We start from the raw sequence: 18027 nt of genomic DNA, 5'->3' as shown, positions 1-18027 counted from the left end.
TGGAAAACAGCATTGTTCTTCCAATGAATGGTGGGGGTAGGTAGATGAGGATAATGAAGACAACTCCAAATCAGCCTCAATGTGCATGGGAAAGAAGGCTACACTAAAAGCTCCCAGATAAAGATGAGGTATAAGGACAGTAGGAAGATTTAGCTATTCTTTTTGGTCAAGCAGGACAATATGCATGCAAACATGCAGATGACATGAGTTCTTAGATAGTACCAGTCTCCAGTTTTATGTTTCTTCCCTCACATTGTTGCTCTCATTTTATTAACAGTAGCAGTTTTGTTCACTTTTATTATTGTATCTGGACTTCTATTTCTATCACTTTATGATTCTCTTTTACTGTTTCAAGTTTTGGGAGTTATTTTTAGTTTAAAGAGTGCAAATGTGCGCACGAAGCAGAGATTTGATCATTAGACTCAAAGTTGTGGAGGAAGATCACTGAATATGACTCCAAAGACAATAGCTATTGATGCAGTAACTTACAATACAGACAGGGACAAAGATAAAGAAAAAAAAATGATTAGGGCTGAATCAGTCTCTGATTTGTTAGACACAGTAATACGTCTGCTAATTTCCTTACCACGCAAACAAACATTGTTAGTTGCATAAAATGTGTATAAGAATATGTTTCCACTTCATGGAAAGGATTGGGTCATAATGACAAGTTAGTTGGTCAAAGTACAAGAAAGTACACCTTTTCAGAAAAAAGTATTGGATGGCGCAGTGGTGCAGCGGTAGCATTGTTATCTCTCAGGAAGAGGCTTTCTGGTTTGATTCTTGGCTGAGATGCCTTCTGTGCAGAGTCTGTATTCCTGTGGGTTTCCTCCCATGTTAGAAAGACATGCATCTGGAGAATTTCTCCCCAGGCCTCTGCTGAAAATTGGCTTAATTCCAAGTCGGAATTTCCCGGCTAATAAATAAAATGTATCAACCCAGTTTCACAATTATAGTGTGGAATGCTTTTAGTTAATGTGTTTGTCATTCTTATTAGAAGATGCTGGGAAAGCCTATCTATTACACTTAAGTTTTTAAATTTATTCTGATGCTTCTATTTTATGTTAACTATGTAATCTATGCTTTCTATTTTATGTTTCTAATCAGCTGTACTTTCATATATTATATATAGCTATAACATTATATATATATATATATATATATATATATATATATATATATGTATATATATATATTACATATATATTACACACACACACACACACACACACACACACACATATATATATATATATATATATATATATATATATATATATATATATATATATGTATGTATCATGTAGCAGATATAATGGATAAAAAAGGTCCTTTAAATTAGTTAACAAATCAGGCAGAATGAATAAATGCATGAAATGAATTAAAGAATGAATTTTTTTCACTCACTCACTTGAGAGATAGTTTGAAACATAATGCATTCATTTTATGAAGTTGCTTGATGAAAGTGAGAGCACTGAAGACTCAGAAAGCAGTTTGTATAACATGTTTTAAGCTAGGGAAGTGCCTGTTTCATATTGTTCATTTAATGTTTGTATTATGGCCCATCATTCTCTCTGCTATAAATCTGTTTTGCTGTGAAAGAAAATCTTTCTTTGTGAAAGCCTAACAGGCTGGCTATCAGTAGTACAAAGTAATACAAACAGAGCTGAAAGAATTATTACGGGAATATTACACTTTGCAAAAATGCAAACAAATCATGTGAATTTATTACACTGAATATTACTGAGAAAGCTATCTTCATTAGTGTAGAGAAATAAAGCTTTATGTCTCAGGTGACCCGAGTTCAGTTAGCAACTTGGGTAGCTGCTGGAGCTATAGTGAGGGAGGGGAGGTAAGATAAGGCTTCACCTCCCTACTTCTCCTCAGTGGAAAGGGTGAGATGATACGGAGGAGTGATTGTTGCTGCTACCCAGTCTTGACTAGAAATCGGAAAGGGTGAGATGATAGGTCCGGAGAAGTGATTGCTGCTGCTACCCAGTCATGACTAGAAATCAATTAATAGCAAAAGAAAAGTATAAGATAAGTTTGAGGCTGGGAATTTAGTGGCATTACTGTCATGGTAGTGGGCAAAACCACTTCTCTGCCACACCTCATGATTCACAGTGGCTTATAAAGGCGCTCGCTCATTAAGAGGTAAGGTCTCCACCAACAGACACTTACCAGTTGCTGAGATAGCCACAGTGTGATACTTTTTTGCATCTGAACCAGTCCCAGACACCAGGTCATAAGTAGCCTAAGCAAACCAAAAGGTATTATTATCTGGAGAGGGAGAACCCACTCTCAGCAAGGAAAAGTGTCAAGGTGTGTTTCAAACAGGTGAGGGTCACTGTGACAGGATGGGAGATATGTGATGTGGAATGAATTAAAGTCAATGACGACTACCATGACAAAAAGCAATGCAGCATCAATGAAGGAAGAAAAGAAAACAGGATGATGTGTATGATATAACCTGTGGTACAAAAAAAAGAAAAGTACTGAGACCATGCTATGCAGAATGCATTATTACCATACTTTGATTCTTGGTTTACTACAGAAGGTGCTGTTTTCAACTATGCAAATTTTTGTTTTGCTGTTTATATGTTTTTGAATCTAAATTTGTTTTAGATGTTGTTTCTCTGGACTAATGTAGTATGGATTTTGAGTGAACACATACAAACTCAATTACAAAAAGTAAATCAGTCAGTTGAGATTTCAAAATAAGTGCTTTAGGACTCCACCTTCGCTACAGTACGAGCATTATCAGTAAAAGAGCTCAGGACTACAGAGTCGTAAGTGCAGACTTCATGCACACCCCTTCATTGGTAAACATGATTTCTCATATCTCATACTAGAGGTTGTTATGCAAAGTTGTGGAACAATTCAGAAACATAAGTGGGAAAGTAGTAAATTCTTCAGCTATATCTTGAACTCATGGCCTTGAGAATAAATTGGCAGTTGATGACTATGAAAATTCACTACTGAGGAAGATGAATCCAGTGCTTCTCTACACAATTTACTCCATTTAATTACTCATGCCTGTGATTACAAAAATAGTTACTAATTATTTTTATACAGGAATGCTGTTTGCTTACTTGGAAAACAGATCACTGAAATAAATTTATCTGGGTGAACTAAATCATGGGATCATTTCCTTAAGCAACATTCTCTGTATATAGAAATTATGCCAATTGCTATACATGCATCTGATCAGAACTATAATAATGCCTTTTATCATGGGCTTTTAACAACTAATAGTTTTCAGCAAATGCAGAATTCTGCTGGAAGGCTCCTTATATGGGACCTCTTGTATTGCCATATACTGATTGCAGTCTCTGTCTATACTGGTGCCTTGTTGTGCACAGTATCACTTTTAACGGCTTTGTGAATTATTTAGTGAATGAATAGGATCCTGCACACTCTAAAGAGCTTTTGGTGCCTTATTCTATGTGGACATTCAGTTTAGGTATATGGGATAGCTGGTGATCCCTAGGCTTAGGCTCGAATCCTCCAAATCTGTAGAACTCCTTGTTATGTCAGCTTTGTGAGTGCAGTTTTGTCCATTCCTAAAGGTGTACAAAGAAACACCTGTCTCACAGAACTTTCTGCAGCCCTTTTAACTGCTGAATACCTTTTTGATCCCTGAGGTTGCTTTGCTTTTATTTAAGATGTTTATTTATTTGTCTTATTTTAATAATGTAACAGGCATTTTCAATGGACATGCAAATAAAGTTTGATTGATTGATAGATCGACTTATTGATCAATAGTGTAAAATGCAAATCATCAAGCTACAAAATGCAACTATATTGAGCAAGAGAGAAAGATCCAGATAGCACCATGTTTAGTCATTGCACACTGCACCTTATGCCTAGCAATGACCAGATCCATAAATTAATCAATTTCATCCCTTATATAAGTGGATAGACTAAAATATGGTCCTGGTAAATATGTAGTGGTTGGGATACATATGAAGGCCTACTTATATCTCTTTGAGTATTTCTTTAACATTACTGGTGGCAGTTTTTTTTCCCTTTCTTTCCCTGCTCTCACAGGACCTTGCCTGATGGCTCCCCAGGTGACACCCCATCGACCCATTTGTTTCATGGGGACAGGGGATGGGCATTCTGGGCTAGATAACAGCCACACAAATGATTTGTTTCTGCTCAAGAATCTCTGTTTGTTCATCTTTTCATTGATGGTGAGAGTTGTAGTGAGCAGAACATCTTGCTGGCCCTGTTGGGCTGCGTACCCTCTCCCAAGGGGGAGACCCCCTCTCCTTTGTGGATTAGCTATCTCCACAATTGCTCCCTTCCAAAGAGACCATGGTTCACAGGCGTCAATGCATTATGGCACCATGGGCTCTATAGGCTTATAGTCTATGGGTAAACCATGAGTGTCCAACTAAATGACACCCTGAAAGTGGGACCAAGCTGCCTCCCTTTACCAAGGATGGTTGAGCTAGCAGCAGCTACTCACTACATTTTCCCCCCACTATCTTCTACAAGAACCTGAGCTGCCAATTGATCTCGGGCCATGTGCAGAATAGTCAGGCTTTCCCTCTCAGTGCCGCAGAACAGGCTAATCCTGGTAACAGTTTAGTTCAACAAACCCTTCACAGCCCCTCCCACTTTGTGATATCCCATCTCTGCTACTATGTCACATCCTTAATAACAGTATAACTGTAGGAGCCTGCTGCTTCTGCCCATGCCTACAGGTCTCCACTGACTTTCATAATGATTTTGAGACAGCTCTGCATTATGTTTATGGTGCATCTATCAGTATAGCTGCTGTGTTGCGCCCCCAACACCCCCCTAACTATATATACTAACTCCAGGATCACACTACAGAGGGGAAAAGGGTATATACCTTTTACTTGCATTATAGTACTCTACACAGTGCCAGTACTTCACTTCAGTGAAATGAGATCTGGTAAAATGAGTTTTTAGTAATTTGAGCTTTCAGCGATTTGTTGAAAGTGAACTGAAATTCAGTGAAATGAGTTTTCAATGAAACAAAGTAGACACACACACACACACACACACACACACACACACATATATATATATATATATATATATATATATATATATATATATACACACATACACACACATACCCACACAAACACACACATACACACACACACACACACACACACACATATATATATATATATATATATATATATATATATATATGGGTGTACTTCATAAGATCGACAGACCATTTGATCGACATTTCAAAGGTGTTCATTTTTTTTTTGTCCCTTTCATATGTTCGAGTTTCTCTAAATTCGAGATTCTGGTTTTGAGTTTATGACTTTCGAGTTTAGAGAAATTCGATCATATGAAGGGGAACCATATACATGTATGGGTCTACTTCTATTCGCTGACAGCCCATTTCACTGAAACCCATTTGGTCGACAGCTCATTTCATCGACAAACATTCTAGGTGGGGGGCTGCACCCCCCACACCCCCCCAATGTGGGGGGCTGTGCCCCCCACACCCCCCCAACTATATATATAACAACACCACAGTCGCACAACAGTGGGGAGGGGGGCAAATCCCAGGTTTTTGCCTTGAATACTTTTGTCAATGAAATGAGCGGTCGACCAAATGGGTTTCAGTGAAATGGGCTGTCAGCGAATAGAAGTAGACCCACATGTATATATATATATATATATATATATATATATATATATATATATATATATATGGTTCTACCTGAGATAGTCGATACTCCAGAACACCGACAAGCGAATCACGAGCGCCAGAAGATCGACAATGCAGAAGACCGACGCGACAGATTAAAACACCGACGCCGAGGATGCCAACATGGGAAAAGGCTGTGTAAGTATGCGGTAGTGACGGACGTTAGGGTGCGAGTAAGGTAAGTGTGGATATTGACGGTCTGTGGGGATAGGGGTGGGTTAAGTGAGTTAGGGTCAGTGCGCGGGTTAGGTAAGTGTGTGGTAGTTATAGTCTTTGGGTTAGGGGCGGGTTAAGTGAGTTAGGGTTAGGGAGTGGGTTAGGTAAGTGTGCGGTAGTGATAGTGTTTGGGTTAGGGGCGGGTTAAGTGAGTTAGGGTTAGGGAGTGGGTTAGGTAAGTGTGTGGTAGTGATAGTCTTTGGGTTAGGGTGGGTTAAGTGAGTTAGGGTTAGGGCGCAGGTTAGCTGAGTATGCGATAGTGACGGACCTTAGGGTTAGGGTTTGGGTTAGGGTTGGAGATAGTTGTGTATGTGAGGTTTAGTGTGGGTTTGTAGGGATTTTGGTGTGCTTGTGTTGTGTGTGTGGTTTTTGGACAGGGGATGTGTTTTGTTTGTTGATTGTTGTTATTGTGGTGTGTGCAGTGTATGCGGTTTCGTGTTTGTGTACCATCGGTTATTTCGTTGTCGGGCATGTGAGGTTTCGTGTTTCTGCACTGTCGATTATGTGGTGTCGGTGATTGCGTTGTCGGTGTTCTGGGGTTTCAATTATGTCAGGTAGAACCATATATATATATATATATATATATATATATATATATATATGTATATATATATATATATATATATATATATATATATATATATATATAAGATTTCCTCAATCTTGGTCAGAGCCAGCACAAGCTCAGATGCTTTCATCATTTCTAGAAGTACTTTTTACCCATTTTGTGAACAATAATTATATTAGGAGCTATCTTCTATAATATGCAGAACTGCATCATAAACAAAAATATTGCAAATTTGTTAAGTAAGCCTTACAAGTCAAAAGGAACAGACTAAAACAATAAAATGCACATACTGTACTACAAACAAGATATAAAACAAATCTGGACCATCGGGAAGAACCAAAATTATAATATTTTAATGCAAAAACTGAACCAAACTGAGTGCTTTCATCCCATAAAATTCATAAAGAACTTCTTCAGAGTTGAAAAACGCTGTCAGCAACTCAACTTTTTATATATATGCTTACTCATCAATTAAGTTATTATCTCATTATACAACATTTGACAATTTAAAGTCAAAGACACAACTATATTAATTCATTGCCAATGCAGCAAACCAAAACAACATTCAATCTGTAAAATATTTGTAAAAAAATATATAAAAATATATGTAAAAAAATATATATATATATATATATATATATATATATATATATATATAGATACACATACACACACATATATATGACAAATTAATTGCTGACAAAACTATAAAGAATAAAATTCTATAAAATATTAGCCCTATGTTTCAATATACTGGTAAACAAAATAAAATCAATTATGTCAAGTTTTAAATAGGCATTCAACTTCAACTGCTAAATCAAATATTGAAAACCTGGCATAAATGATTTTACTTCTATTACCAGTGTATTGAAAAACAGGCCTAACATTTTATAGATATTTTATAGAAAGGAGCAAGGACAAAGCCAAGAAGGCAAAAACAACAAAACAAACAAAAAAAAAAAACCCAATGAGGTTGGGGGAGACAAAGGCCCAAAATCAAGGGCAAATTTTAACTATTGCTGTTGATGAAATAAGAGGTGTTGCATTAGCATGTACCTTCTGAAGGATATAAAGTCTGAAATGCAAATGTTGGCCATAGTTTGGTGATTGTAATTAAAACCTCAAATTTGAAGTAATAGTCCAAAATATGTGAAAAAAATCTAAACAAATCTGTGAAATTAGGGACTCTGTAGAAGTATGAGAAGAGTAAGCACTGTAGTGTATGTCCTGAAGGGGGTGAGCATGAGTCATAACATTATCGGCTCATTGTCTATGACTGCAAAGAATGCCTTATTAGCATATATGTTATTAGGAGTGCAATGATTGACCACTCTCATTGGCTAGAACTCAAATGTATCACTTTGTAGGGGAGGAGGCCAGAAGTGGTTGAGGCATAGAGTTTATGTGAACTGCAGTGCACACTAGGATGTGACAGTTCAAAGTACAGTTAACACAAATAATGGGGATGCCATTTCTCAGCTATGTTATGCTGCAAAGTACATCACTATTACTTTGTTTATACTTTCAATCTGCAGCTGGATATATGTAAATAATTGTCCTTGCTCCCCAGTGTTCTCTGTAATTTACATGTTTTTGAATTGTGGCCTATACAATGGAACCCCAGTTTGTAAACCATCTGTGCACCTGGACTCCTCTAAGTATGAAATCATGAATTTTCACACCCTTTTGCTCCTGGCATTCATATGTGAATTGCACAGAGTTTTCTGGTACAAGGTTTGTACCTTACACCATTTATGTATGATGGCAAGACTATATCAATGAGCACTGCCCATCAGTTTTTCTAAGAAATTACCTATGTTATCTATACTATGGAAAGGTCTGAGTCGGCATTGTAAGTGGTATCCAAGTGGTATAGGAGTCCTGACATGAGAAGAAAAAATGTTTCTGAAGAATTACTTGAATAAGATATAACCTTAATTAAGAAATATTAATGCATTTGTTCAACAATAACAAATGTGTGATGTAAACATAGAATTTGAAGCTGCAGCTTCAGATCCAGTTACTAAATTGCTGATTTAAGGATTTAATTTAAGTCATAAATACAAAGAAGCAGAAGCATAGGAACACCATTCCCAAATCCAGCCTACTGCATGCAATCAAAAGGGAAAAAGTGGTTGGCAGTACATTCAACTACATTTTGAAGCTATATTTTGAAGGTTACATTCCCTTGGAAAGCAAGGCTTTGTACCTATGCTTTGTTACAAGGTTGCAGTTACTTATAATTAAGGTAAAAACCTTTGTATTGTCAATCTGTAATGGGATGCCAATAAATCCCTGACACTGCCTCATGGTGTATTGACACCTTTCATCATTTTTACCCATCTTGATTTGTGCTTTTGGATTTTATTCAGTTATGTCATTACCCTGTAAGAATAAGTACATATTCTAGTGCATTCTTGGTCACATTTATTACTACTTTGGACAAGTACAAAGAATTAGATGTTAAGAAAGTTCCTCCCAGGTGAATAAATTTACAGAATTGCATGATACCATGTTCATTATTAGTGCTAGAAATAACATCTTAGGATCATAGGATGTTACTAGGCTATCGATCCAGAGGTTATTTCAAGCCTAGCCGTTTCATCCCAGTGTGATACCATAGATACTCTAGTCAATACCCAGGACTGTATTTGTTAATGACTGCCCATATCCAGGAGGGTTGTGGGCACTATCCCTGGTAAGAATTTATGGTGCCCCATCCACTCGTACAAGTTCCTTTTGAACGGTGTCATAGAGGTGCTCTGCTTCACATGAATTGGCAGCCTATTCCAAAGACAGGCACATCACTGGGAGACAAATCTGTCCCTCCAGCATATCTTATTCATGTCACAGGCCATATTTAGGTTCCTGGAATGGGTAGCTCTAGCCCTGTTTGATTTACAGATGTGCAGCAGATTCATTAGGTTTGGGTTGGAGATTGCTCTGTAAGCCAGGATAAGTCTCCCCTAAGAAGTCTATATGATACTGAGTATAGTGACAGTGATTTAGTCGGTCTGTGTAAGGCACATGCTGTAATCCCTTGATCGTCTTAGTTAGAAACCTCTGAGGCCTCTCCAATAATAGTTAATAGTAACATTGCTAAAATAAAACAATCATGGAAGTGCTTACTACCAGTTTATTTTCGCTAAGTACATTAGTAATTTAGCGTTTACCTTTGAGGAAATGATGCATTATTCCTAGCAGTGTTATTTTTTTCTATAGTGATATATTCTTCAAAAAACACACATATCCTGCTGTAATATAATTCTTTGCCACATTGTGGGGGGGGGGGGGTAGTACTTCTCCCCACAAACTAGTCTTATGTCTTATGTTACATATCAGACTCTAGAATTAGTGCTTACACATTTGATCTTTCTACAAATCAGATGCTACTGGTTAGAAGACTGTCTTGATCGAGAGCTGAGACATTTATTTCAGCCTAAGCATACATAAATTCTGATATTGTAGAATAATTTTTATATGCTCCCACAGCTCATTTGGCACATTCATTCCTCCTGGAGCAAGAGCCCCTTTAGGAAGGGATTAAGCTAGCCATATAAGTTGTCATCATTCCCATGAGGTCAGGGTATTCTGTTTCTCTTGCAGTGGGCATTAGAGAGGAATGTGATATACTTCTGCAACTGGCATTAACTCCCACAGGACCACTCTGGCTCATTTAAGCCAATGCTTTGTGAACTCAAAATGGATTTTGCCAGGGGGGTTGTGGAACCCAGGCATATCTTCCCACATGCACCCCCCACACACACACAAACAGATGCAACCCATCACAGTCACATCATTCCTCCCTTCCCCCAAGCCGGTTGCAGCGTGTAGGATCGGTACCATAGCTAGAGCAGGGTAAAGGGGGAGTTGCCATGGGTGCAATCTACTAGCAGGTGTGGTTGATAACTCAGAAGAGTTGCAAACTGGGCATGAGTGCAATGATGGTATTCATTTAAAGAGACATGGCTGATATTGTTAATGCTTAAATGAATCTGATTAGTTGTTTGTATTGTGAGCAAATGAACACTGTATAAACTAGTATGAGCCCTGTGCTACTTTTTTTATTTTTTACTTTGTTTTTCATTTTGGTTCTGAACAACTGAACTTCAGCTTGAGAGTGATGCCACCCTGGAGCTTGTTCATGATGATAAGTGACATAATTATGACTCTGGGTAAGATAGGGGCTCGGCTCACCTAGATCATATTTAAATCTTTTTTCATTATTAGCAATGGAGCTAAGCCATCTGTTAACTGATGTTTATAAAATGCATCCTGATATGAAAGCTTTAAAGAGACTGGGAACACAGCCGCATCACCTTTGCAGCTATTCCGTTAAGTAACACCAACTACTGTATTCAGAAAAGGCAAATCAATGCTAGTATTATTGTTTTTATACATTTAAGTTCTGGTTTTATTTTTGAGGGGTGGAATATTTTTTGTGTGTGTTTTGTTTTTCAGTATCTGAAATGGCAATACACTCAGCTACCCTGAGGCTTGATTATCTTGATCATTTAAAGTAGGGGGGGAATTCACACTTTTTTAAAGCTGTCCCTTCCTTTTAGTGGTAATGCTGAATTTATAATAGGAAGTGAGGACTTAATGACTAATCCAAAGACATTATTTATTACTCCCAGCTGTATTTATACATCTGAGTCATATATTCCATGATTTAGCAATACTAAGTTTCCCCGACAACCAATCAAACAGTCAAGGATGCCCTCTGTAGTAAAAGTCAATACCCATAAGCATTAATGTGCAGTTTTGTGCTTGATAACCTTTTTTCCCCGGAAAGATAGACACTAGTTTCATAGTCTAAACTAACTCTTCAAAACAGTATCATTAACAAAGGAATTGCCTGAGAAAGGTAATGTTAACCTGGCCTCTGTAAGGAATAAGCAGAAATCTTCCTTAGTTATGGGGCAAATCTCATTAGCTTTTGCACTCCTAGGCAAGGAAAAATCAGTATGGGTGAAACATGTCATCAGTGAGGCTCTCACGGTGTGCCACCCTGAGCTGACTGAGCAGTCTGTATCAGAGAATGGCAGCACCAACATATTCTAATGTTACTACACTCCTGTAAAGCACACTTCCTTGGTAGTTAGGTGTTCAGTCTAGGAAAACATTAAGGGGCCTATCCGAAATTCCCAATGTTTTTGCTAGTTAAGTCATATGTTTAAGGTCACACAGTAGGCAAATGTAGTTGGAGAGATTCAAACCGTCACTCATAACCCTGCATATAACAAAGGTGGTAATGAAAAATAAATAATTGAAAGAAATCGTCTAAAACTATCAAATGAAAATGAGAAGTTGCTCAGTACCAAGATTATTTGGGATGCTGGAACACTCCCTTGGTGCATGGGGATGAGGTTATTACTGCACCCCAGGCAACCTGTGTTCAGTTAGTGGCTATAGAACTGGAATGACCACAGAGAGAGGAAGGGAGTGGGCAGCCAATGTCAGTTAGACCATCCCAGGAGGGGGGTGGGCAACCTAGGTTCACTGCAATAAAGCAGCACTACTAGCCTGGTGAGCTTCATGCTACATGAGCAGTGAGCTCCTTAGTCAGGAGGTGAGCACTACTAGCCTGGTGAGCTTCATGCTACATGAGCAGTGAACTCCTTAGTCAGGAGGTGAGCACTACTAGCCTGGTGAGCTTCATGCTACATGGGCAGTGAGCTCCTTAGTCAGGAGGTGAGCACTACTAGCCTGGTGAGCTTCATGCTACATGAGCAGTGAGCTCCTTAGTCAATGGGTGAGCACTACTAGCCTGGTGAGCTTCATGCTACATGAGCAGTGAACTCCTTAGTCAGGAGGTGAGCACTACTAGCCTGGTGAGCTTCATGCTATATGAGCAGTGAACTCCTTAGTCAGGAGGTGAGCACTACTAGCCTGGTGAGCTTCATGCTACATGAGCAGGGAACTCCTTAGTCAGGAGGTGAGCACTACTAGCCTGGTGAGCTTCATGCTACATGAGCAGTGAGCTCCTTAGTCAGGAGGTGAGCACTACTAGCCTGGTGAGCTTCATGCTACATGAGCAGTGAACTCCTTAGTCAGGAGGTGAGCACTACTAGCCTGGTGAGCTTCATGCTACATGAGCAGTGAGCTCCTTAGTCAGGAGGTGAGCACTACTAGCCTGGTGAGCTTCATGCTACATGAGCAGGGAACTCCTTAGTCAGGAGGTGAGCACTACTAGCCTGGTGAGCTTCATGCTACATGAGCAGTGAACACCTTAGTCAGGAGGTGAGCACTACTAGCCTGGTGAGCTTCATGCTACATGAGCAGTGAACTCCTTAGTCAGGAGGTGAGCATTTCTGAACGTATGAGGCTGCCATGGGAAGGTAGGAGTTACGGCACTCTCCCTGACAGCAGTATGATGCTGCACCACCATCCTCAATTTCCTTACCAGACCCAGACATGGGGCAGGGTGAGCCCAGAAGAGGCTAAGGCAGGTCAGTTAGACCCAGTAAGTGAAAAGATGAGCTGGTGGCAGCTGATGGTCAGCTGCAGGGGGGGGGGTATTTGGAAAGCTTGAACCACCACTTCTTCTGACAGCTCATGTCCAGTGCTTGATGTTTGTCTCTTTTAGATTGAATTATAGGAAGAAGGATTTGAGCGTGTAGTTCATCTCAGTGATGGGAGTTAATTATATTTAGGTGCATTACCGCCATCCAGTAATAATTAGCTGTCATATTTGAACCATGATTATGTCAGTGCAAAGAGCAATGGTTGCATCAGTTAAGAGCCTACAGAGAAGTAAAACTTATAGGCCATATAAGTACACATTTCCAGCCACTTAGGAAGGGCTGGTATGGTGGAATATGTCTTTGGAAAATATTTTACACTTCCAGCACAGTGCTGCATTACAGCACAGAAGCCATAATATCACTGAAAATAAAGGCAAAACAAAGTTGTCATCTGACAGCACTGGGGAAATGCATAGACAATTATTATGTCTGAACTACAGCAGACACATTCAACAAATCAACTTAGAAAGAAAGAAAAAAAAAAGAAAACATAAAAGCAGAAATGGTGCCGAGTTGTCAGTATTAATACAAATTCACAGATTATAATTAACATGTCTTATTATATGAGTTTATGCTACGGCAAATGCTGCTGGTTTTCAGCAATACATGTGCTAGTATGCATAGAGTGTCACATACCTTTGACACTGTCAAATTAAATTTGAGAGGCTGGTATAATACTGTCAAGACACGCTCCTTTTCCGCAGAGTTGTAAGAGTATTTGGTCATTGCCCATGCTCGCATGTAGTTGTGCTTTCTAAAGAATGTGCAGGAAATAAATTATTTATTGAAATAAAGCCTGTACAATATATTCCTAAAACAATTACTTGCATGATGCATGCTATTGAATTTGCAGTTTCATAGCTAATTTCATATTTTTTCTTGCTGTCTTTTTTCTTCAAAGAGAATATAGAATAAATATTAGTTCAATACGTGAAAATGCAACAGTATTATCTTCACATCAAAGAGCTAAAAGCAGGCCATGGGGAATGTTGAAAGGAATGGTATGGTGAGTGTTTAATGTCTTGTTTTGTTGAAATGGATTGGACTGAATATTGATAGCCTGTTGTCAATGACTAGGCCCTGGAGGGCCACCTATTTGCCCATGGTTTGATTGTCTCTTTCTTAATAGACATATAATTGTTGACAGATTCCAATGGACTGCGTCAGACCAAGACAAATGAACAAAGAAAGATTTGCAGCCATGGGAAGATAACGTGTAAGTCTTTAACAATGCCATTTTTTTTTCTTTCTACTTCAGGCTTTGGTACCCATACATTGCAATCCACTCAGTGCATGCTTAAATGTTACTAGCAACATTACTGAAATCTTAAGGGACATCTAGAACCTCCATCCTTATTAAATATAAAATTACTTTAAACTTTTTTAAACAAGGGGTAGGATGGGAGATATGCCAGTTCTGGCCTTTTGTGTTAAAGCAAGGCTCTGATTATTTTTCCAATTAATCCATGACAGCATATTGAATGCATACTGAATGCATTTATGAATGAAAATTAGTTTTTGATGATATAATATTGCTGTTCATTCTTTTTACTAAATTACTGGGGATCAGAGCAGTGCATGTATGATCATAATGACATTCATGTCTGCTTTTAGTACATGCTATAAATGATGTATTTGAATCAGAAATATTATATACCTGTGAATATGCCCCATTCTGAGTAAATCTGCAATGATTTCTTGGTGATCATATTGTCTGATATGGAGATGAATTTATACACAGTTATTTTCTAAACTATCTCCAGTATTGAATTGCAATTTGGCGTGATCTAGCCTCAGTAATGTATAGGTGTATCAAAATGTACTAAAATTTACATTCTGTAAAAATCGAGACATTTTCACAAATTACTAAGTTTTATATTTTGCCTGACTGTATGTCTTCTTGGTGAGTTAACATTTTTCTACTGGCTACAATACTAATTCTTGTAATGTGGATACTTTTTATTGCCACAAGCTTTGTAGTAGGACTTTAAGACTGCAAATACTATTAAGATTAAAAGCATGGCCTTAAAATTTTAAACATGCACACTAGTAATGAATAATAAAAAAGATGTCCTCAAACCAAAATACCTGGCATGTTTTCTGAGATGAGTTCTGATAACGTGCACTGTAATTGAGTTTCCTGTTGGAGGGAACAAGAACATAGCATTCATGAAAAGTGGGTTACTCATATCAAAATAAGCATCTAAATGAAACTTGTACACTTAATACATGAGTTGCCAAATAATTATGTGCATCTTGATAAATCTTTCAGCACTGGGATGCTACCCGAACCAGCAGGAATTTATGAATTCTGCCCATGGCACTCTACAAATATGCTACATTTATGTGAGAGTGGAAACAAGAAGGGCTTATAGCTGTGCTGAACACTGTATGAGATTAGGCTCTCTCAATTACTGTCCAGTGGTTTTCTGACAGTAAACCAAGATGTCTTAAGAACTGCATTTCAAGCTTAATATAACATTTTTTTACATTGCCCTAGTGTCCTGAAGGTGCAGGGGCAGATATAGTACACATGGAAGGTCCTATATGGAGGAATAGGATGTATGTGATAAACCATATGTAGACTGCACAGTTACTTTCAGACACACATGATTATACCTTTCAGGGGTAGAAGATGGAGTAGGACAGTGAATATCTAGGTATAACAAAACAGACAGACACACACACACACACACACACACACACACACACACACACACACACACACACACACACACACACATACAAGCACCACACACATGCACGAATCACACACATGCACACACCACACACACACGCACACGCACACACCACACACACACACACACACACACACACACACACACACACACACACACACACACACACACGCACAGACACACACACACACACACACACACACACACACACACACACACACACACACACACACACACACACACACACACACACACACATCTGCTGTGTAGGTTAAAAACAATACAGATAAGTCTCATTCTCCTCAACCTCTGGACAAACCCAAGAATAATGGAGGGACACAGGCCCAGAAAGTTACTAGAATAATATGTTTTTTATTATCATGCAGTTAGCATGGATCTTCTGAAGGATATTAAGTCTGAAACTCAAATATCTGACATTATTAATTGGTTTCAATTTTAATAATTTTCTTTAAAACTGCAAATTTTATGAGGCGAAAATCTAGACATTATGTGAAATGTTGAACAGTTGAGAGGTATGACACACGTGGCCAGTGTAATTCAGTAAACATCTGTACTGTTTTTGCTTCAATAGCCACTTAGTAGCTTGGTGTATAGGCAGTACTATCCACAAAAGAGGGTTCATGAAGGCTTTACTAACCATCAATGAACAGCTAATAAACTGAGATGGGGTTTTTGGACTTAATGGCTATGCAATGCTCTTGCGCTTTTGATAGCATAAACTCAAGTGTTGTTTATTTAGCTCGCTTTTGGAATTTGATCAAATGTTGTATATTTAAAGATATTATTACCTAAACATAGTTTCCCTTATACATATATGAATATAGTTTATGTGTGGCTGAGTTTGCAGTGTGGCTTCAACACTAAACACTATAGATTCTTATTGAACCGTAGATCCCAACAACTGCTCTGCTACACAGTGTCAGCCTCTTTAAATTATGTAATCATTCAGGCTGTATTGCCAGTCTGCAAGTGTACAATGTACAATCTGTTGACTTGGCGTAAAGTTACCTATCACTGCAGCTATAACACTTTGCTGTGTCTATGAATCATGCATAGACATTTTCCTGGCTTTCTTCTGTGCATACATCTGTGAATGCCAGTTACATATTGCACTTTATTCTAATGCAAAATGGTTCCTCTTCTGATGCTTAATATTCTTATGGCAGCATAGTTATAATTTTTGTTTGGGATTTGGTGGTTATTTTATCTTCTTTTGTTTTGTTTTAAGATGCATTAAGCATTGATGGGGGCTAGTATAATGGTTAAAGTGCTTACCTTACAAACACCAAGATGTATGGTTTGATTCTCAAAGGGGCTAAGTGGCAAGGCTTAAAAGAAATAACCCATATGGCTAGTTAGCCTAGTATGAACTTATGCTGTTCTTAGTGTGTCAAAGTCCTCCTGAGTCTGTCAAAATATTAGACCTATTTATATGTCATACAGAGGTCAGTGTTGACATTGATAGCATGGGTTTGATACTTGCAAAAGGAGATTGTGGCTTCTGAGCCATTGCTATTTAGAATTGAGCTGTGGTGTGTACATTAAGTATTGAGCTCTATAACTGGTGTACCTAGTTAGGTAGGTGTTCTCATCTCACTGTAGTCAATCAATTTGTATGTGTGTATGTCTGTCTAGTCAGAAGAGCATAAATGTGTATCTTTCAGTCATCAGCATAATCCCATGGAGTACCAATACTTAAGGGAGGGAGGTTGGTATAATGGTTAAGGTGTTTATTTTACAGACACAAAGTGTAAAGTTTGATTCTTACATGGGGTAATTGGCTAAGCTTAAAATGGCCCACAAGGGTAGTTAGCCTAATATTAATCTATTAATCTATTATGTGAATAAATCAGAATTCCAAAATTCCTGAGAAGAATGTCCAGTTTAAATATGTCATTTTAAACTTATCTCTAAAATTAACAAAGAGGTGACAAACACAGTCATGGCTGAATAAACTTTAATCACAAAATAATGTCATTGGTTAATTGAATAATGATGAATGTTCTTGGTTGTATTTAAATTATAGTGACTAAGTAATTTGTTATGTCTGATAAAGCGTCCTAGATAGATGCGAAAGTGCTCACATTACTTTATTTTATTTTATTCTGTGATTAAAGTTTGTTCAGCTCTGACCGTGTTTGTCACATCTTTTTTGCTTTTCTATATATTGTTTTTGGTTTCCTTAAAGTGCTTCATTCTCCAACCTTTGTGTTAGTTTGTTTTTATCTCTAAAATTGTTGATATATAGGCATTTCCGAGTTAGAGTATTACATTGCTGTTGTCCAT

This window comes from Protopterus annectens, chromosome 7.part0, assembly GCF_019279795.1.
Source record: "Protopterus annectens isolate FY-2018-M chromosome 7.part0, PAN1.0, whole genome shotgun sequence".
In the NCBI taxonomy this organism is placed as follows: Eukaryota; Metazoa; Chordata; order Ceratodontiformes; family Protopteridae; genus Protopterus; species Protopterus annectens.
Note: the sequence above shows the minus strand (reverse complement) of the source record.